Below are 21,921 nucleotides of genomic sequence, written 5' to 3'. Positions count from 1 at the left end.
CCCTAGTTTATTTCCTGCTGTGGAGACAAGTGACTTAATAAACTATTATTTATTTGTTAAAGATGTCTCTTTCCAGCACAAACTTTCCTGCTGGGGAGATGAGTGTCTATAAAATATTTCCAAAGGTACCTCCTTTAAAGGTTTAGTGGGTTTTCCAATAGCACACATCAAGTCCTGCTGCTGTAAAGTTGGTGGCTGTTTATTTTTTAACATGCGTAAGAGCCTGAGTGATGGAGCTAGAAGAAAGGTTTGTTCTTCCACAATTTTTTTACCTGCTTCTACTTTAAGTCTCAGTTCTGTACAGCCTGAGCAAACTTGCAAGCCGGCACTGAGCCTTATTTTAACAAGGCTCTGGTTTAGCTCAACTTTATACCATGCAGATTTGCCAAGCAGGATCAAGACCTTCATTTTAAACTTTGTGGAACAGTTGCTGAGCATGGAATCTTTAAAGGTAAGCACTAGGCTTGAAGGCATTGGGCCACAGATCTAAATATCAGATGGGCCAACTCAGGTTTTTAATGTTTCAAGGCAAGTTATCATTTGTTTTACTACACTAGCATCTTTAGAGGACACTGTAAATAAATTAGGTTCCTGCTGCTCAGCGTGGACTTTTTTCACCACTGACACATTGATTTTTTTTTTTTTAAGAGCAGATATTCATTTCTATGTTTTGCTCAGAATTCAGTCTGCCATGCTAAGTGCTGTATCCAGCACTTTTCTGCTTTCCTCGTAGAAGTTGATAGTTTACTGCATAAATACTGCATACAATTAGTATATATCATTACAAATGGTATACTTTTTTTTTCTTCTTCTTCAACACTGTAGAATTAGAAATTACTACAGTAGTAATCAGTCAATGTATGTAACACAACCTTCATTAAGAGAATACATGCATTACAGCCTGGTGACCCAGACAAGCTTACCATTCCAACTTGAGGAGCAATGAGCCCAGCATCGTGCCATTTCCTTTTTATAACCTCACTGTATTGCATAAATCCCAAAGCCATATACAGCAAAAGGATTGGACCTTTGGGCCCAATTCTTCCTTGGGAGAAACCATCAAGATTGATAGATTGGAGGTATGAGCTTTAAACAGATTCAGATTTTGGTGTTTACGTAGAAGAGTTGTTTATAGAGGAAGTGCTCATAAACTCATAAGTTTCAGTCTTCCCAAAGGTGATGCCGGTACAGTTATTCTCAGGACAACACAAACCAACATAGTGCCACTTTTAGGTGAGGACTCCTGCATAGCAGGTTTTAGGCCAAGTTCTGGTTGTTCAACGCTAGTGTTGGACCTGGCACAACTGTTAAGCCTGGAGTCTGATTATATGCATTTAGGAGCTGGCATTCTTCCTGAAGCAGAAGAGTACTCAGGAACCTTCCAAAAGTAAGGAGTTCTTGGTGGTTCTCTGCTTCCCCCAGGTGGAGGTATCTGTGCTAGCAATTGGCTTCGAAGATTGGCATGCCACTTGCAGAGGGCACATAGGGCTAGAGTAAGGCTAGGGGAAGGGACAGTTTTACAGAAACAGGGTTAGCTATGCTGCTGAGGTTTCCTCGGCAAAGAGGAGAATAAATCAGTAGGGAATCATTGAGACAAATTGGGTGGGAAGAATATGCTTCGGAAGAGAAGACAAGACTACCGGTAGACACAAGGATGAAAGAATTCCTAGGTTGGTCAGTACGTAGAATAAGATTGGGATGACTGAGATATGTGACTGACTACTCTGTCCACTATTGTGGATGAGCTGTCCTTCAGACTCTGCCTGAAGTCTTCATTGACCAAAAACGCTATCTTCTCATCATAGGGTGAGCTCAGTATTCGCTCAATGTGTATAAAGTGTTTTAAGAATATTTGTGTGCACCACTTAGATGAAGTAAGAGGGAACAAGCTATCCAGGGAGGAGACAGAGGAAAGCACTAAAAGGATTGGTGAGAAGAGATGAAACATCAGGAGAAAGAGGCAAACACTGATTTTAGGTCATCGGCTCTTCTCTTCTTTTGTATTTTTATAGTTGGTATAGTTCTTTAAGGCTGGCTTTACAGTGTTTAAGACAACAAGTAGGACTCCTATATCATCTCACATTGTAAGACAAAACAACTGGATTGCCTTGCACTCATGCTCATCCCAAGGTAGGTCACTCTGAATGTAGCTGCTTGGAAGATTAATTCTTTCCGATCTGGGTAAAGATGGAGAGGTGTTGCTTCTCCACTAGATACAAAGGAAAGGAAAGAGCCTGGAGAAGGGGTAGAAGATACTTCAGAAGTGTAACTACTGAAAAGTTGCAGTGGTGTCTCCTGGGGAGGTGCAGAGCACAGTCCCACATGAAGATGTATTGGCCTTGTGATGAACAGAAAGATGCAGAGAAAACAGAGGTGGCTTGGGAAATGGTTCTTTTTCTTGATCATCTAAGCACAGGAGGCCACTGAATAGACATGAATCAATACGTGATAAGAAATCAAGAGAGTGAATGTTGGAAACAGATTGTTAGGCAGCAGCAACTGGCAGCTGTATAAAAATCTGGAGATGCGTAATTGTAATCAAGATACAGTCCCACAGAGAAAATTAGCTATGTGAATACAAATCAGAATGGATAACTGAATGGAAATAAAATCAAATGTCATCTCTGTGTAATACTGAAAAAAGCTGGGAAAATATATGAGATCCTATGTACTATGAATGAAATAATTTATTATATTACTTGAAACTTTCAAATTACAGCTGCTGACATTATTCAACATTATAGCTATCTATCCTAGTAAGACCAATGGACAATCTCAGTTTTCTCAGTTTGCTTTAAAACAAGTTGAATCACATGAGCTGGACTGACTTCAGACTAGCTGACACAGGAGAACTTACAACAGTACTCCAAGAAACTATTAGTTCTTACTCATCCACCATATTTCTCAAAATACCTGATGAACTTTGTTCGTTTTGACAGCAATGTTGAAGTTACACCAAGAATGAATTTAAGAGATACTGCAGCAACTGTCTTAACGGTGATCAAACTAAATTGTAACTGGCATATTCAAAGCAGCTGAATTAATTCCAGTTCTGGCTTCCCTGTAGCTAAGGTGTAATGCTGTTGGTTAAAGACACTAGCTTATTGATAGATGGTAAATAGTGCTGCATGCTGTGACTTGGAAATCTAGGTACGTGCTTGATAAATATCTTGAACATACAGTTTACCAGTAGTGCTGGGGAGAGATTATCAGTCATACTAGATGAAAAGTTATTCAGTCCACTTCAGACTGTTGTTTGTTGTAGAAGTTAGAAGTCAAGAAAGAGATTGATAAGGCACCCACTGCCCTGAGTTCAGACACAGAATCTGAAAAGGCCTTGGCTGTACAACGAGTAGAAAAAAGACCCAGCATCCTCTCAGAATGGGCTTATCCACAAGGGCACCTTAGAGTTTCTGGTTTTATCATTGTCCCCGATTTGGGTTTTTTTTTTTTGCTTATACCGAACTGTAAAATAAATCCTGGGACACAAATACACCAGTGTGAAATCAGAGTAGTCTGAAACATTTGTTGATTTATAACAGTGGAATCTGAAATCAGCATCTTCCCCTAGCTTCAACACCTTTCTTTCTCATTGACACCCTCATTGATTTCAAGGATAGTCTTGCATGTGTAATAAAGTAAACACTTCAAGATTTGGCCCATAGCAGTAGTCATAAATTATTTCTTTGTTTGTTTTTGAAGAGCCTGATCCTTCATCCACTAATGTTAATAGAGGAATTCTTATTTGACGTCATTTGGGAGGAACAGATCCCAAGGCGGTTGTTCTCAGGCATATCAAAGCAACTATCCTGTATTGAAAGTAAATTAAAATGCAATATTCTTATGCTTGCCAGGAGTGTAAATCTCAGCACCACAAATCAAATCTTAATTGTGTATCTGTGTTAAATATTTCAAATGAAACCCATGAAAGTCAGACAAGTTGTTGGATAACTGATCTTTTTAAAAATTTTCATCAGAAGCAAGATTATTCAGTCAAAGGATTACTTAAAATTACTTTTTAGTGGCTGAAGCACAAAGTGATCTAGGTTTAAAGCTTAGGTATACCAATTTTAATTTGGAGTTTCTCTGTATTTTCTCAAGGATACTTGAGGACAGAATGTGGCCTGAATGAGCTACTCCCTACACTAACCGGAAGGTGACTGGACAATTTACATCAGCATCCTTATTGACAGTAAGGATGAAGAATCATTTTTGTTGGTGAGTCTTGTGGCAGTGTTAATATGGGGAAAAACAAGCTCTTTAAGAAGAGAGAAAGAGAAGTATAAAAAAGAACAATCTTAAATTGTCTCTGATCATATGCAACTTCAGAATAATGCTGGGATATTTGGAATAATTCTTACTGGACCACTTTTAGATCATTCGCTTTAGCAGCACATACTCCACCTCACTTTCATTCAATTTAAAGTACAGAATGTTTCTGACCCTATAAATTCAATATGTAATGTTTTACATCCTTATTTTAAGATGGAATAATTCTTTTGCTTATCATGCCAGTATGTTATTTGGCTGTCTTAAGTGGTTTACATATTTTATTTGTTGTGAATTATCTTAGGCTGTATGTATGTGTGTATATATACACACACGTGGTACATATAAGAGAGAAACTTTGTTTTTTCTCCAAAGTTTCTTTCCAGGGAAGGCAACTATTTCTAGGTTTTTATAAGCTGATGGAACAGGCTTGTCAAATAGTCTTTATGAGAGAAGAAACAGGAAGATGGCTTGGTTTGCAGACAGAGGGTTATTGGGCAATTATGTTTTTTATAGAGCTGTTGTAGGACAAATCACGGGCCTGCTTTTGCCTTTGATGCTACAAGGCAGACGGCCCAATAAAGATCAGAACAAGGGAGGGCAAAGGGGGTCAGGGACAGAGCCTTCCCTTGGGGTCCCGCTTCTGCCTCTTGGCTCAGAAACCAGACACCCCTTCCAGATGCACGATAGCCACTCATCATGAGGCTTCATTGTGACCCTGCTGAGGGGCTGTGCTATGAAAACTGGGGAGTACTTCAGAAAGTTTTCACTCTGTACAGCTATTTAGATGCTTATATGGATGTTGGTGAGAATGCAGCCCTCTGTGGTGTCCTGTATACCAAGTATATTGTTTGCTCCCATGTGTGTAAAAAGCCATCATATAAACTCTAAAGAAACATAGTCTGTATGAAAAAAAGCTTAACTTATGCATAGTTCTATAACTAGCAAAACTCTCCTTGCATGTCTCCCTTTTTTGATATCTATTTCCTTTTGTACTGTCTGAACTCACCTTTCAGCCATTCTCTAACTTTTCACAATTAGGAAGAATTCTCCTTGGGGCAAGTTGTCCTATCAATTTTTATTTTATTTCACCTTCATCTCTATCATTTGGTACCCTTCCCTGTAAGGGACAGAATCATAAACTTACATAAACTACAAGTTTGTTTGTCTACACTAATTCTTTTATGTATAAACAACATTTAGTAATGTTTATTTTAGTTATGGTGATGCATCATATGCCCATGTGTGGGACACTGGGGAAATTGCATCTCTGAAGATATTTCACACAGCGTTCCTAATCCGCAAACATTTCTGCTGGCATTTAGAGATACTTCAGTTGGGCAGTTCATTCCCAATATAGAATAGATAAATTTGAAAAAAGGAAGTGGTTGCACATTTAACATCATCCTTGCCTCACTGTTCATAGCGGTACATTATATGAACCTGAGCTGCTTCTGTTCTACTTTATTTTCCTTTGGGACACCTTGATGGCATTAGTAAGGAAGAGATCATGTCCACATAAGTGTTATGACTAGCGTGCTACAGTTATGTTTGAGAATATCTTGCTTTCACTCTCAGGTAGGTGGCGACTGGGACAAGTGTCAGAGCCCAGAACTGCAAGGGAAGGAGGCCTGTATCTTTGACACTTGACTGGCCAAACTAAGATTAACACATGAACAACAACCTAGGTATACCTAGAAAATGCTTTGGGCAATAGATCTGTTGAACAGAATTGTTTCTTAGAGTTAAAACTGTGGCTCAATTACTTAAGAGACAGTTCCTGTACTGGTACTTGGTGTAGGTTTCTAAATTAATCTGTTTAGATCACTTTCCCCCTTGTTTTCCTCACAAGGAAAGCATGTTTTAGCACTGAAGTTGAAGAGACGACTAAGGGTAGGACAACTAGAATCACGCAAGTATATGCAGTGTATATTATGCCAGGGAAGATGGAAATACACGGAGTGTGCAACTAGTGCATTTCAACTCTTGACTTTCCCTGCAGAGTCGTGACCTCCTTTCATCACTCATGCTATCACAAAATTATCTGTTTAGAACAAACTGGACTTAGCTTTCACACTGTCAGTCAATTTTGTATTTAAAAATTATTTTTTTACCTTCCTCCCATACGAGTGTGACCCTGATCTACTTGAATACCAATGGAAAGGAGAGGAAAATGTATTATTTAATGAAGCTCACTGGTATTTGCTGCATAGTTTATTTGTTAAATGCTTGACCAATTACAGAGAGTAGAACACTGTCAAATTATTATTGGAATGCCAGTGAGATTAGCTAGGGAATACATAAGTGGTGTATAGATTGATCAGTTCTGCTTACTGTACTTCTTGCTTTTAGTGTAACTAGTTTTCCTGCTTGATAAACTTATAACCTTTCTCTTTCCTCTACTATTGGACATGGTTAGGACTTGAGAAGTCCTTCAAATGATTGTTGGTTTGTGGCTGTTTCCAATTTTCCACTATAAAAAAGGAACACAATCAGCTGTTGTTTTTTTTATTCACTAAACACACCAAAAATTAAATCTCATCCTGCATTCTGACAGCTTAAGAGAGATCTGGACTGCAGCATTGGAATTACCATCAGATTCAGAGCTGTATATTAGAGCTCTATATTAGAGCTCTGTACAGGATTCACATTTCCATGCTCACAAGATTCCTAACTTTTTCAAAATATAAGACTTTATGGAAAAATAGTAAAGTCTCATGTGTAAGAAAATAAAGGTTTTGGGGTTAGAAGGCCCTACTTAATATGAACATTGGAAGTCTGAAAGTCTTGAAGATGGCTCAATAACAGGGATTAAATTTTTGCCTCGAATTGCTGAGAAATCCACGTGTAGCTCATTGGCTGAGCAGCAGGTCCCTGACAATCTGAAGAATTCCAAGAACTGTCCCTTAGGCCTCTTCCAGTACAGTCATGGGCAAGAGCCAGACAGAAGCACCAAGTACCATACCTGAGACATCTTGAAGACTAAAGAAATTATAACTGCATACTCTCTGCCCTCCTCTCTGCCTCTGGCCCCAAGTCATGTTTGACTCTGTAATTCACCTGCCTTTGGAAATCTGCGAAATTTCACCTGTGACAGCTCTGCTGACAAACAAGGAAGATCAGAGCCTTTCATCTGGGTGATGAACTGCCAGCCTGTCAGAACGGTGGAGTATCTGTACTGTGCTGAGACAGGTCAGAGCTGCCGCAGGGGGTCTGCATTCTGACCTTGGAAAGGTTTAAGAGGACTTTCAGCTGTACCTGTTCTTAATTCTCAGGGTCTACAGGACAGTAAGTGTATGTGTTCTTGTAAGAGACAGACACATACTGATATACAAAAGAGATACGTCCCTGAGTGCACACATGGGCTGGAGGATTTTAGAGAGATTGGGCTCCCCCACTGCCTGCAATCATACTCTGTTTCTCACATGAGGGCCATACTGGATGATTAATTGACAGGTAGGTTCTAGAAACTGATAGTGAGGTAATTACATGTAAAATTAAGTCTTTTCTTTTGAATACTTTAGTATCAGGCCTAGGGCATGGCATTATTTACCCACAGTTGTTATACAGCACAGTTTGATCCACCTGTACTTCTAGGTGTTTTAAAAAGGATCAACAGTAGCAGCTTATGTTCTGCAGCCTGGTAGTTGCGCATAAATTCCCCTTTTCTAAGTGCAACACACTTACTAAAACAAAAATCTCTTTTAGGTACTGACCCAGGATGAGGGGAAGTAAAAGAAAGTTCATGTTTTTTTCTTTCAAATAGGGTAGTCTATCTTGCTTTCCTTGTTGTCAGGACAGTGACCTGGATGGCCATGCATTCAGTTCCAGATTACAACTTGTTGATCTTTAATCATTTTTTTGGGGCAAGCAGGAGACAGAGGAGGAAAAGGAAGAAAATGACGACAACAGCAGTGTAAGAGGACAGCATAGGAGCACAACATTTTATTCTGTCATTGGATCATTGCAGCATTTAATTTTTGATTGCATTATGTTTTCAGTATTGTAGTAATACTTCATTTTGTCCTCTAGCTCTGTCTAGATTTGACAGGGAGAAGGTCATATTAAGCAGAGACGTATTCTAGTTCAGAGTAAATTGTTAATGTTTAGAAACTGAAGGTAGAATAAGAAGTTCCTATACCAGATTTAGAGATGTAGAAGGTGCCTAGTACTCAGACTTTTAGACAAGGGCCTAATAAGGCTTTCAGAAGCACCTCCCACCTGCAGTGAGAGGCATTTAAAAATAATCTGTCTGGAGTTAGCTTTTTCTTAGTACCTTCAACCAAAAGGGCATCATTTCCCATGTTTTAAGCCACCATTGCTTTGTAGTATGGTTGTACATCTTGCAAAACAAAAGGACATGGCTGTAGCCTGCTGGAAATAAACATGTATATTGAATACTGTACCCTTTATTATCAGAGATCAAGAATTAACATTAAAACTGTTTTTGTTATTATACACTTACTCAGCACCTTCGGGGGGGGGGGGGGGGGGGGGATAAATCAAACTCATTGACACAAATTTCTTTTAGTCAAAAAAGTTAGCTTTAGTGAATGCAGCCATTCAGGATGGTCACATTACCTTTAAGCAAGCTATCTCTAAGAGTGAGGGTCTCCGGAATATGAACTCTGAAATACTATTCTGTGTTACACCATATACATAAGAGAGCATCATACAAATACTTGAAGAATTTCTCAACATGTCCTCTTCCAGCTTCAAGGATCTGATCCTTGAAAAAAGAAGGATCTTATCCAGACACTTCACTATCTACTCATGAAAATGTGTTCTGGGTTGAGTTTTCTGCATGCTTGTGACCACTTAGTTCAGTCCACAGAATAGCTCATTGCTGAATATTAGAGAAAGACGTTAACTTCCCAGTTTCATTACTTCTTTCTATCTGAAGTAAACTGAGCCCACATCAAAACTTTCCGAGTGGCCTGAACAATGCACTACAGTTAGGTACCAGAAAGACTAAGCTTAATATTTTATTTAAAAAAATAAAATAGAACTAAACCTGAGTGATCGAGAGCATCTCTTTGTCCCCCAGTATCCAACAGCCTTTTGTCAGTACTTTCTTAAGGAAGATGCAAGATACAGGGTTAAGTCAAGAAGTGAATGAGTGCTTTTAAGCCAGGTTATTAATTACAAGGATGAAGACTTTGTTAAGCCTTCAACTTTGTTTTAACCCCTCCCTTCAGCTGATGCTCTTTTACCATCTCAACTTTAAGTTTTGACAACATGTGGGAATTTTGCTGAGAAGTGTTCTTATCTTAACCCATTACAGGCACATCTTTCTGCATACATCTTGACTGTAAGGTTGCAGTTTCAAAGCAGAGATGAAGGAGGTAGGAAAGTTGGCATTCATTCAAGGTGAAAGCCTGTTGTGAGAGCATTAGTCATTTATTTGTAACATCCCTCATTCCTGGGGGGACTGAGTTGGGACAAGATTACTTTATACTTGCCTTATAAGCTTTCCATTTGCATCCACTAATGACCATTGTAACAGACAGGATGCTGGGATAGATTTAGCCATGATCTAATCTAATTTGACTCCACTTGTGGGATTTGATAGTGGCTCCAAGATGCTGTGTCTCCAGTGAGAAGATTTACAAGGTTCACCCAATTTAAATAGTCTCAATCAGTGAAGTTATGGAACTGTGTTGCATGCAAGTGCTTGACAGAAGGACAGTGACTTTGTTCATCTAAAGTGGAATTGAGAGGCCTCTCGAGGCAAGTGCCTCAATGAAGAGCAGTGCTATCATTGTTCTTTTCTCTCTCCCTAAATTTAAGACACTGAACTGTTAAGATCAGTTGCCTCAGGTTAGAATGTTTCTCAATGATATAACAGGATACTCTTCTCCTGGGGAAAGTACCGTGTCTAACTAGTTAGTACATCCTTGCTGTTGGCAATTTATTTATAATGGCAGAAGCCGGAATTCCCCTTTCAAGCTTTCCATAGTAGACAAGGAAGAGACACTCTAGCTGTTTGTTGGGGTTTTTTTTATTTTTTTTTTTTTTTACTGTTTACTTTTTACTGTTACTGGTGACTGTTGTTGTTTTTACTGTTTAACACTTTTTACTGTTTAACACTTTCTAAATGTATTTTTGCTCATTCACAGCACAGTCTAGTGTTTCAACACCTATGCATTTTTTCTGCCTCCCCATTCCCTCAAGTGTACCAAACAAGTTCAAAAGTAAATTGCAACTTAGGATGTGAATAAGTTAGCTGGACCAGTAGTAAAATGCAAAAAAAAAAACAAAAAAAAAAACAAAAAACAAACAAACCACCAACCAACCAAAAAAAAAAAAAAAAAACACCCCACAGGACACAGCAAGATGTTCTGGGCAAGTGTTGATCACAGAGAGAATTTGCTACAACCAGTGGACAGTAAACCTCAAATGTAGAGGCGAGACCTCAGCACTGCTGTTTTGTACCTTTGGATGCCACAGAATAACCTCAATGAGAAACTCATAACTGCTTAAAATTTCTGAAATAGAATCTTCAATGCATTTTGAGCCTCTGCTGCTCTGTTGACACAATATACCCTTGCAGGGCTGGCAGAAATGTCTTGGGGACTGCATGGGAGGGCTTTTTCTCATCACCTAGTCTTTATATCTACCTCACTGAAACTTAAGAGGGATGGAACATAAGAGGAACACTGGAAAGTAAGAGGAATATGAAAGTCTCGGAGTGATTCTACACTAATGCTATGAAGCAACCCCAGGAAAGTAGGTAAAGGTAAAATGGAATAATGTGAAGGTCCTTGATAGGACAAGGCGTAATGGTTTTAAACAAAAACAGTAGATTTAGACTAGTTATTAGGAAGACTTTTACTTTATTTTTATTTTACAATGAGGGTGGTGAAACACTGGCCCAGGTTGCCCAGAGAGGTGGTGGATGCACCATCCCTGGAAACATTGAAGGTCAGGTTGAATGGGGCTCTGAGCAACCTGGTCTTGTTGAAGATGTCCCTGCTTATGGCAGGGAAAGATTGGACTAGATGGCCTTTAAAGATCACTTCCAACCCAAACTATTCTATGATTCTGTGAAGGTCAGTATCAAGGGCAAAGCGTAGTCCTCCATATCTGTCCCTTCCATTATCAGAGGAACAAAAAAGCCTGCCTAAGCTTTTCTTAAACCTTTCCTTGTTATTTTCCTTTCTGATCACCTCTTTAATTCAGGTCTTTCAGGTATCTCCCACAAATTGTGCAGAACAATGAAATATTATGCGTAGAGTGTTTAAGGAATTCAGAGAAAAGTGCTTAAACTCTTCAATTAGCTGCTTTTCCTCCAATCTCCCTCCTCCTTACCTCTAGGAGATGTAAATTACACCACATTAAACTCCCTCTTGCTATGGGGGCAAAACTGAAGTGCATAAGGGTGAGAGTGGGAAGGAAAAAGGAAGGGAGAGAATGTGATATTCATGTCACTATAAACATAAGCAGGTTCAATGAAGCGCAAGAAATTTAGAAGAAATGCACAATGTTATAGGTCACACATATCCTGCTAGCTATGTGCCAAATGCATGAAGGGCAATCTCTGAATGCACTCAATGTCATTGTATTGTGCCTGAGCTCACTTATCTTGGTCAAGTCTGACCAGCTCCTATCTACTTTCATGTCTTTCTCCAAGGCTTTTTAACAAGCATCCAGCTGTATGATTTGCAAATACCTTCCACAGCCGTACTTAGCTGCCATCAAACAAATGGTGCTCGCTAAAGTTTGTTCTACAAAACTGACAGATCTGCCTTGCTGCCCTGTCATTTAGGGTTCTATCACTAGACCCAGGAGCTGATGGGAAGAGGACATAGATAGAAGAATCTTAACCTTAAGGCAGCCATCTTTTTTCCCCACAAATAAAAACATCAGAGAGGGGCTTTCCTATCCTCTTTGTAGAAAGAGTGAACTGAAATCCCATTTCACCCTCCTGTTCAGGACTGCCTGCCTGTACCTGCTCCTCCTGCCTCTGCTGGTCTGGTGTGTGCGTTTGGAATGAAGGATTTTCCCTGCAAGCCACCCTGAACCTCTTCCCTGCCCTGTCAGACTCTTATCAGCACAGGTTTCTCAGTGGGCCACAGTGATTTACTGTCCAAATAGTGCTGTTCTTTGTCAGAGATTGTAATCGAAAAGACTTACTTTGCAGCTAGTAAGAATCTCTTCCCTTTCCCTTATGTTCTTTTCTACCTTTCTTCAAATATTGTTTTATGAGCCCATTGCTTGCTATCTGCATGACACAGAAGCTGAGCCTCAGGGCATCATTTTCTCACCTCTAAGCCAGAGGGTTGCTTCTTTGATGCTTGAAGAGCTTGGAACAACTCCACATAGGGTATCTACCCTGTCTCCCCAGGGCAGTCTACTCAGGTGAGGAAAGTTTCCTGCGTGGTTCAAGCTGGCATTCAGGACATTGCTTTTTTGTTTTGTTGTTCCCCCCACCCCAGAACAACTCCTATCTATTAGAACAGGACATGAGCCTTTCAATCTGGGATAAATACATAAGAACATTCAGGACTTACTTAAATGAAGTAGATTTTTCTGGAAAGAGTAGACACAATACTGATTTTTTTAATCCAAAACAAACGCAGTTGAGAATCTGCAGAATCTTTTAAAAAAAATCAAAGAGAAGGTCTGTAAAAAGAGAGTATTTAGTCTCCTTAGCAGTGGTTGTGATTCTGTATTTAAATTAAAAATGGTAGCTGAAGTCACACAACCAGAATTCCCATTCACTTTTAAAATTGAGTTTAAAGTTAAGTTTAAAGTTGAATACCATTAGTACATGCAAATCCTTAACCATATGTGACAACTTTTTTGACAGGCTCAGTAGCTCTCTGCAAGCGTGCATGGCATTGGGCCCTATATCCTTCTCAGTGAAACTCAGCCAACTGGAACATCCTACCACAAACTGCTCAGGTTATCTTGTTAACTAAGAAATCCTGAAAAGCAAAGAATCAGTACAGGAAGTTTCCCTAGATTTTTCAGTACATCTGCAACAGTCTCAGAGTTCATTTACCTAGTTCTTTAAAGGGTTGACACTTTATGTTTGGTCTCCCATGCTATTTTGGGAAAGTGCTCTGAATACTTTTGTTAGGCATGTAGAGATTAAAGAACGAAATAAGAAATGAACATCAAAATGTTTTATAAAGGGAGAGGACTTCACATTTATCAGATGGTTGAAAATGGCAACAGTAACAGGAACGGAAAAATGCCTATTATTCACTACATGTATCCAAGGTTAAACTCAAATGCTTAGGCACATTGTTCTTAAGAAGTCAATGTAGCAATCAGGGAATGGGATTCTAGACTGTGGTATACTTCCAAAAAAAAAAAAAAAAAATAGGAAAAGACAACTATCATTTCGCTAGCCCCCAGCTTGAATTACTACTTGTCAAGGTTGTACACAAATAAGAAAGGTGATATTTTGGCATCAATGTCAAGCAAACCAGACATCCTACTGCTTCATTTTCATTAACATTTCCCACTAATTGTGCTATTTTCAAAAAGATCCCATCATGTTTCTGCCTAAAAGTTTGCATACTGAAGCTATAGCCATAACCTTTAAACAAAGTCCTGTCTTGAGATGCCTTCATCCTTGTGGAAAGATTTTGATAACAGCCGATAAACAGACACGGCAAATGCTTTAAATCTTTAATTCAAGCACAAATACAGCAGATGAGACACATTCAGTTGATGATATTTCAAGCACAAGGCAATGAAGATGTCTAGACTACTCATGACTCCACTCTAGATGGATTTTCTTCTCCCCCCCCCCCCTTATTTTACATCGAGGCATGCAAGTGCATAGTTCACTATTTATCTTCATACTGTAAAAACATGTATTTTACCTTATCATTTTTCTCAAATGCATGTTATTATCTTGGTGTACACCTGAATGGTGATTTGACAGCCTATCATTGTCACATGTTAGAACACATTTTAAAGTGTCTATTAAAAGAGCCTCTTCTTAACACCAGCCGTTCAACAGGGCTGCTTATTAATCATCATTCACATAAAAAGCTGTTTCCTTTGACTGTGCAACAAACACAAGAAAAAGAAAAGGGCAAAAAAGGTAAAGATGCATAGATTCTTTGAGATTTAGTTAAGTGCAGTCGTAGCTTGCATGCCATTTCAAGATGTGATCTTGTCAAATTCCATACATTTTAAACAGAATTACAGAGGAATCAACAATAAGAGCTCCCAAGTGAATGCAGCATTGCAGTTAATGACATAGATCATGTAATTCGTTGGGTGGCATAGTTACTAAACATACTGGGGCACTCTTTGCAAGTATAGAGGTGCTAACCCTGACATCCCATCCAAATTCCAGCTGTAATTATATTCTCTCCATTAATGTCTCATTGGCTTTTCAATGGATACATGTTTCTTTGCTTTCTGTCCTAAACTATTGTGTAACATTACTCCATCATATTAAATGGCTGCCAATTTCTGCCCTGAAGGTGGCTGCAATTAAGTGGTGGATTAATGCCACTCCCTGTTTGACCAAAAACAAGCTTGGGTCCTTGGTGAAGCAGAAACCTGCTCCAACTATTCTAGTGGATTGCTTGGCTCTTGGAAGGAAAAACAAACATGGACTTCACAACTGGCTACAGAGAGCACTGGTACCAAGCAAGTCAAGAATACCTATGTATTATATTTGCTGTTCGACTGAAGGTCTAGAGACTTTGTGTGATCTGAAGTGGGCAAATGCATTACTGATATGCTGTAAACCAGATCAGAATAATACCTCTCCATTTATTTTCTTTCTAAAGCCAGGAAACATGATCCCAAAGTAATAATAAAACCCCTTATACTGAAAACTCAAAGTAATTTTGAAGCCTGTAAGATGCTTTCCAGCTGACTTAGGTGAATTTTGGCTTGTGCCACTTAGCATCCAGCAAGAATTTGTTTGGGTTTTTTTTTTTCCCCTCATTTAGTTATGTCTTCAAGCTTTGGGATTAGTATTTGGCTGAACTAAGAATGAGCTTTGTAAACATACTATTGCTGTGTATAGCAGAACAATCAGATGCCTACCAGTATATACAAATAAAATGCTACCTAAAATGCTTACAATATAAAAAAAAAAAAATGTCTATCAGCTATGACTTGGATGAGTGACTCAGTCTCCTGGGGTTTGAGGGCAGGAAGATACTCTTTGTAAAGCACCTTCAAATGTGCAGATGAACAATGTCAGATAAATGTTACTACCAGCCAAGCACATGGAAGCCAGTGTAATAAACTCACATTCAAACTGAAGATTTAAACTTTTAGGTAAGAGCTGGTGATATTCTAAAGACAAGAGACAGGACTAACATGGAGTCGTCTGTATGACATTTGGGTAAGATGCCTATGCTCAGTATGAGGAGTTTTTTTGATTTACAGTATAAATCACTCAGGAAAAATACAGTTCTTGATTTGGTATATGCAGCAACGGGAAGCAGGTTTGACCTTGCCTGGTGTAGCAACAGCATCACTGAATGATAGGTTTGGAGGACTGCAAACAGCACAATGCTGTGACCATAAAAAACAGTTGTCTTGTATTCATCAGATTGACTCCTCCAGATACTATTTTCCATCCTTTGGGGAAATGAACATTGGAGAAGAGATGGCTAGTCTAGGAAGAAAAAAAGAGTGCGTAACAGCAAAGGAAACTGCATTGGGCAAGTCTGAGCAGGAATGTTCTGTCCTATGTCTAGCCACCTGACTACCCTCTACCCGTGCTTACTGTGTAACATGTATAAAAGTAGACTTGAAAGCAAGTTACTTTGACTTCTTGCTTTGTGATTAAGTCCTGCACAGGACTGCTCAGAACAATACAAGAAGGACATTTTTCAGATTACCTTTTCCCATTGGAGTCTAATGTTATAATGAACCCCACCAGTAATACAAAGACAAATATTAAAAAACAATCAGGGATTGGACTTCATGTTCAACCACCTGTCTCAGCTACATAAGAAACAAGCAAATACATTTCCCTGTAGTTAATCAGTGTTCCAGAGGAAAAAAACCCTAAAAACCAGCCCTTAAAATATAAAGGAGAGCAGTTAGTCAAGTATTCAACCCCAAATGCTAAAACTGTTAGAGCTTAAAGATGCTCAGTGACAAGTAGATATCTGGGTTATCATAGCAGGATGGGATTGAGCTTCTGAAGTTTTCCCTCTGTATTGAAAGCCACATAGGGAGGTAGAGGCAACACATTTTTCTTGATAAAGATTAGATTGTTGAATAAGGAAAACTACTTCATTGTAGGAATTGCTGCCTTTTAATTGGTGACAACTCTTATTGCCAAGTCCTACTTTTAAAGATTTGGTTTTGTTTCTTCAAAACCATCAACTAGTCAAGCCTTAGAGAGGCCATGTGCATCAGCTAGAATGAACCTAGCAAAGGGCTTCTCCCATATACCATTTCAGTATTGGGTTGAACATCACACTGAAGAAAAGCTATCATGTTGAATACCACACTGAAGGCTTGCAGTCCTTTCCTCCTCTAATGCAAAGTCACTTTGCTACAGTGTCTTGGAAAGAGATTGTCCCGATGTATGGAAGTCTTTTCAACCTCGATTCATTAGATATATCTACATCCATGTGAGGGGTGAACAATTTCCGAACTTATGTTGGCAGAGTCACTCTGAGGCATCTGGACTATCAGTGAGAGGGTAGCACTTGTGATTCTCCAAAACTTTGAGAAGGATAAGTGCATTTTAGTTCTGTAGCAACAACCTGCCATTTTCCTTCCCCAACACTGCACACCCATTTGAGAGCAGGGACCCTTCAAAAGGGTAATGAAAGAGTATTTAGTATAGGAAAAACTGGTTCTTACATTCTTCATGTAGCTTCTCAATTGAAGCAAGAACTTTAAGTGGAGTTTTTTTTTCCTCCAAGTCAGATTTGAATTTGTTCTGTGTATGCCAAGTGTTGGTGTGATCTGCCTGGAAGTGTTCAGCATTAGTGATTTTGGTTGTGAGACAGTACTGTTTTCATGGCCCTCATATGTGGCATTTCTCACCCTCTCCTGAACCTGAGCAGCATTTGAGAATGAAGACTTTAATTAACAATGGCATCTCAGCCAGCTGTGTGTGGCTGCCATCTTGGTTCAAAGCAGCATCTCTGGTCACAGTTGACAGCAGAGGGAAAAGAAAAAGAGGAGACCTGTGTGTACAAAATTGCAAGCCTATGTCCCTTTTATAAATTGTGTTTTAGCAGTTAGAAGAACTGAACTGTTTAGGCTTTAGGACAGCTTAATATTTTTTTTAGGCTCTTAATTGTTGTACCAGCAGTTCAGCATTTTAGTCTCCTCTGCAGTTTTCATGTTGCTGATGTCAGAAAGGATGTCACTTAGCCGCCAAGTGCCCACTGGCACAGGCACTGGAAGTGTCCAAAATGCCAGCTGCAATTAGGCATTTCTGTTATGAAGTCCCACAGTTTGGGCATGGTGAGAAGAACTTCCCTCACACTCTGAGCCTACGGATCTCAGCAGTAAGAAAAAACAACTGCCTTTCCCTCTCTTTCCAAGGAGGGTTTTGCTTTCAGATACTCACACTATCAACCAATGGAGGCACACAATACAGAATTTCAGCATATAGATTTAAACAATACAGGACCCTTTTGTGCGCCCATCCACTGCTTACATAGGGCAGAGAGAACAAACCTCATTTCTGTCCTCAGATTTCTCTCTAAAATAAAGATCTACTATATGAAGGAAGTTCACTTGACAGCTTTGCTCCCCCTCTGTTACCAGTCATATTCAACTTCAGGGACAGTTTTTTTTTTTAATTTTTTTTTTTTTAATTAACAAACAAACAAAAACACATTCAGCCAGCAGAGCAAGTACAGTCAAGAAAAACAGTGCACTGGATCTTAGTGTCTCTTGCTAGTGTCACAGAACTGACACAGGTCTTACTTTTGTCCATCACTATTGTACACAGATAATATGCAACTGCTGTAGTTTAGCACAAGGTTTGGCCTATAAACTCTAAACTGATAAAGGGTTGAGGCAACTGCCCCTTCCATTTCAGTGTAAACTACGGCTCATCTGTATTTATCTTGAGTTTGCAGAACCAACAGTTAAAATTGTGATCATTTTACTTGCAAAGTAAGCACATTTGATGGAAGTCTTTGTAGTACAATACAAAACAGTCCTTCCTTCACAATTGCTTTTGCTGTAGAATGGCTCAAGGGGCCCTTGCTCTAGTCCTCAGGGTTTATATGGGACTCAGAGTTACCACCTCAGGTGGCTTAACTTATCTGGTTGTGACATTCAGCTAACAGTACTTCATCCTACACAAACAGAAGGTTTTTCTCCTTGCTGCAGAGCAAATGGGTTTAGATAGTGCAGATTTGCTTCCTTCAGGGATGAAGGAGACAGAAGGCTGGAGCAATAAAATCCATTATATATATCTTTTTGTATCTCCTTGTCATGAACTTCTAAGAAAAGGAACTAAGAGGATCTCTACTGAGAAGAGCACTATAATTGTAGCTCCCGAGCACCACATGTAGAAGATTGCCAAGGCAACCAATCATTCCACAGCAAGGGCAGAGGTAGTTGAGTTAAGATGAGGTTGTTACAAACCCCTGCTGTGCATAATCATATAGTAAGCAACATTTTTAAAAGGCTCTTGTAGAAAATAGGACAGAGGAAAAAGGAATGAGAGAAATTAATTTCCTCTATTTTTCTGCTTGCTCACTGATTGAGGTACAAGAGCAGATTATATGCATGTCCTGCACCTGAGGACACTGGGGGCTGGCAGGGAAAAGCTAAGCTGCTTTCTTCACAAATATAATGCAGATCTATGACAGGTAGGGCAACCGGCTAGTTTTATCTGGAAAAGATATAGTTCAGTTTCTGATGTGTTTTTAAATATTAAGTCTGTGGACAAAAGTGCTCTTCTAATGCAGAAGCTTAAGTCTTTGATGGTTTTGCTACAAATTGCATTCTTGGGGGATTGTTTGAAGTCAACAAGATCTTTCTATGAGTAGGATTTAGTCACGAAGTATGAGATTTGCACATCAAATCCCTAAAAATAAGAGGGTATGTCCACAGTATCCTTCCATCAGCAGCAAACTCCTCTGAAGTAGTTCTTTCTGTAGCTTCTCCCATCCCATTACTCCTAGCTACTTATCTGAGCTGCTAGAAATTGGCTGTTAGAGCAGTGCAGTGATTCACAAGGCTGGATGATCAGATGAAGCAGATAAACTTTTTTGGTTCAAAGTAACCTTTACAGGCAGCTATTTCAGTGATTCAGTCTATAGTGATGCCCCACAAGCAATTAACCAGCATAACAACACAGCAACCAAGGCCATGATGAGGTACCCTTAAGTCAGATTCACCACCAAGAAAATCTACCGTAGGACTTCACTGAACAGAACTTGTCACTTTTCTAATTCTAGACACTGCTTTACTCCAGGACCTCCCACTTAAACAAGGAATAATTATTACTTCACAAAAGGCTGTTTCCATTGGGTTTGCTTCTTTCCTGTTTTGAGACATGTTCAGTTGCTGGCTGCTTTGCTAAGTTGTTTGCAAACCAGACCAGTAGCATTCTAGACCCACTTGTGCAGATTCCAATTTATACAAGTTTAAATGACCCGTTTTCTGTAGCTAGATCTGCATCCGTCAGATTTTCCACTCCACAAAGAAGAAAACACCACCCAAACAAATTTCAACTTCTACTGATGCAACACACAAGTTATTCAGTAGTACTTATTGCTTATTTCCTCTACATAGGACATAGACCATCACCCCCACAGCCTAACATGAAAGACGCTGTACTCAAGAGCACCAAAAGGAGGAAGAACAAAGTGGAATTGTGTTTCTCATCCTGGCAGTGATGTGTGATATACTGGACAAATAAATTGTCCATCCATTTCTCTGCCCATCTCTTGCTTACTCAGGGGTGGTGGTGGTGTCTAAACAGCAACTTTACTGGGGGATGAGTTGCATGCACAGATAACCTCCCACCAGCCCCACCAGAATGCTCCCATACTTAAGGGTTTAGCATGCATAGAAAAGTTATTTTCCTTTACATTGCCAGAAAGTGGAATTGCTATGTGCGTTCCCTTATCACTAGCCAACTGTATTTGTTGAACACAGGTCCTTCTCCCACAACCCATTTCCTTGGAGTACAGCCCTTGCCTGTTAGAAGTCCAGGCAAAATTATCCCCAAGAAACCAAACACATGGGAGCATCACAGGCATCAGAAGTGAGATTCAACTATGATTTTCCTACAGTGATTTTAGTGTTGCATAATTCAGCAGCAGCCATAGCAGGGATTGATTGAAGCACAAAACTAAACATTTTCCAGGGATGGCATTTTCAGACTGATACATCTTGCCATCATACATGACCAGAGAGTTTGCTGACAGCATCTCATCAGGTGACAGGTGAGAACACTTGAAGAATGTATGTTAGTATTATTTTTAACCAAACTTGGGAATGTACTAGAATCTTCAAGGGCAGGGAGAGTTTGATAAGCACTTAAGATCCTGAAAGTTACTTTCCCTCTTTTGTCAACGGTCAGTGTCAATCTTACTGCCACTGCATGTTTTCCTGATGGTTCTTCAGTCTGCCGAGTTATAGCAAGAATGAAAGAATCCAATTATGATACAGCATGCAACACTTCATTAAGCATACTTATTTCAGGCATGTCTCCTCTGTGCCAACATCTATAGCATGGTATTTGACAAATAGTTAATCAGACAAAAATAATAGTTTTGTTACTGCAACTTTTATCCACCTAGTTTTAATAGACAGGTTTAGTATTTCCTCCAAAAAAAAGATCAACAATCTTGTTTTTTAAATAGTCCTGAGGAAGCCTCAGTTTGTACAGGATAGTCAACCTCTCAGGGCCTTTGGACTTTTTGCTGCTTCTAAAGGTCTTCCCTATGGTGTTAATATTATTCTTTCTTCAGCATAAAAGCTCCTCCTTGATGCTGTAGTAAAGCTAAGGCAGGGTATAGGACAGTAGCTTATTTTGTTGAATGACAGTTAAGTTTTCTTCTGGACAAAGTGTGCTGAGAAGAGCTAAGACGAGAAAAATCTTACTTGACACTATTAAGTGTGGAAAGGAACAAAAGGCTATGAAACAGATCAGAGTATGGCTCATTTAAGCAGATACACAGGCTGATACAAAGCACAGAGAGATAGAGCTATTTCGCTCATTATCCCACTATATTTATATAACCTGAAACAAACCAACTGCAGTTAGTATACTCTGAAAAATTAAACATAAAACCTTGTGGAGGAACAGATGCTAGTTGAAAAACCACACTTGGTAGAAAGACTGAAGCACTGTAGCAGCCTGACTGTTGTCTGAAATTTTGCCTTAGAATATTCTTGAAGTGTCACATGTAATAAGTATGCTGCAAATCTTTGCTTTATTGGCAATTAGTGGAGCTGATTAGTGTTCCTATAGCCATCTAGTGTCAGGCTAACTACAGAGGTTTCCTGCATTGTTGTCCGATTCAGTGAAGTTCCAGCTAAACACTGCATATCTCTTGGCTGGACATTTCTTTTACTAAAATTAGACTTCAGTTTATTCTTAAATTGAAAGTTTCAACTATCTGTATGTTTGCCCTTCTATACCCTCACCCCCCAAATGAAAACTGACATTCAAGGAACTGAAAAACAAGTTCTTTAGTACAGGGCCCTCGTGGAAATAGCTTC

This window comes from Vanellus vanellus (assembly GCF_965231255.1).
Source record: "Vanellus vanellus genome assembly, chromosome: 16".
NCBI lineage: Eukaryota > Metazoa > Chordata > Aves > Charadriiformes > Charadriidae > Vanellus > Vanellus vanellus.
The sequence above is the reverse complement of the archived record's forward strand: the minus strand, read 5'-3'. Positions refer to the sequence as shown.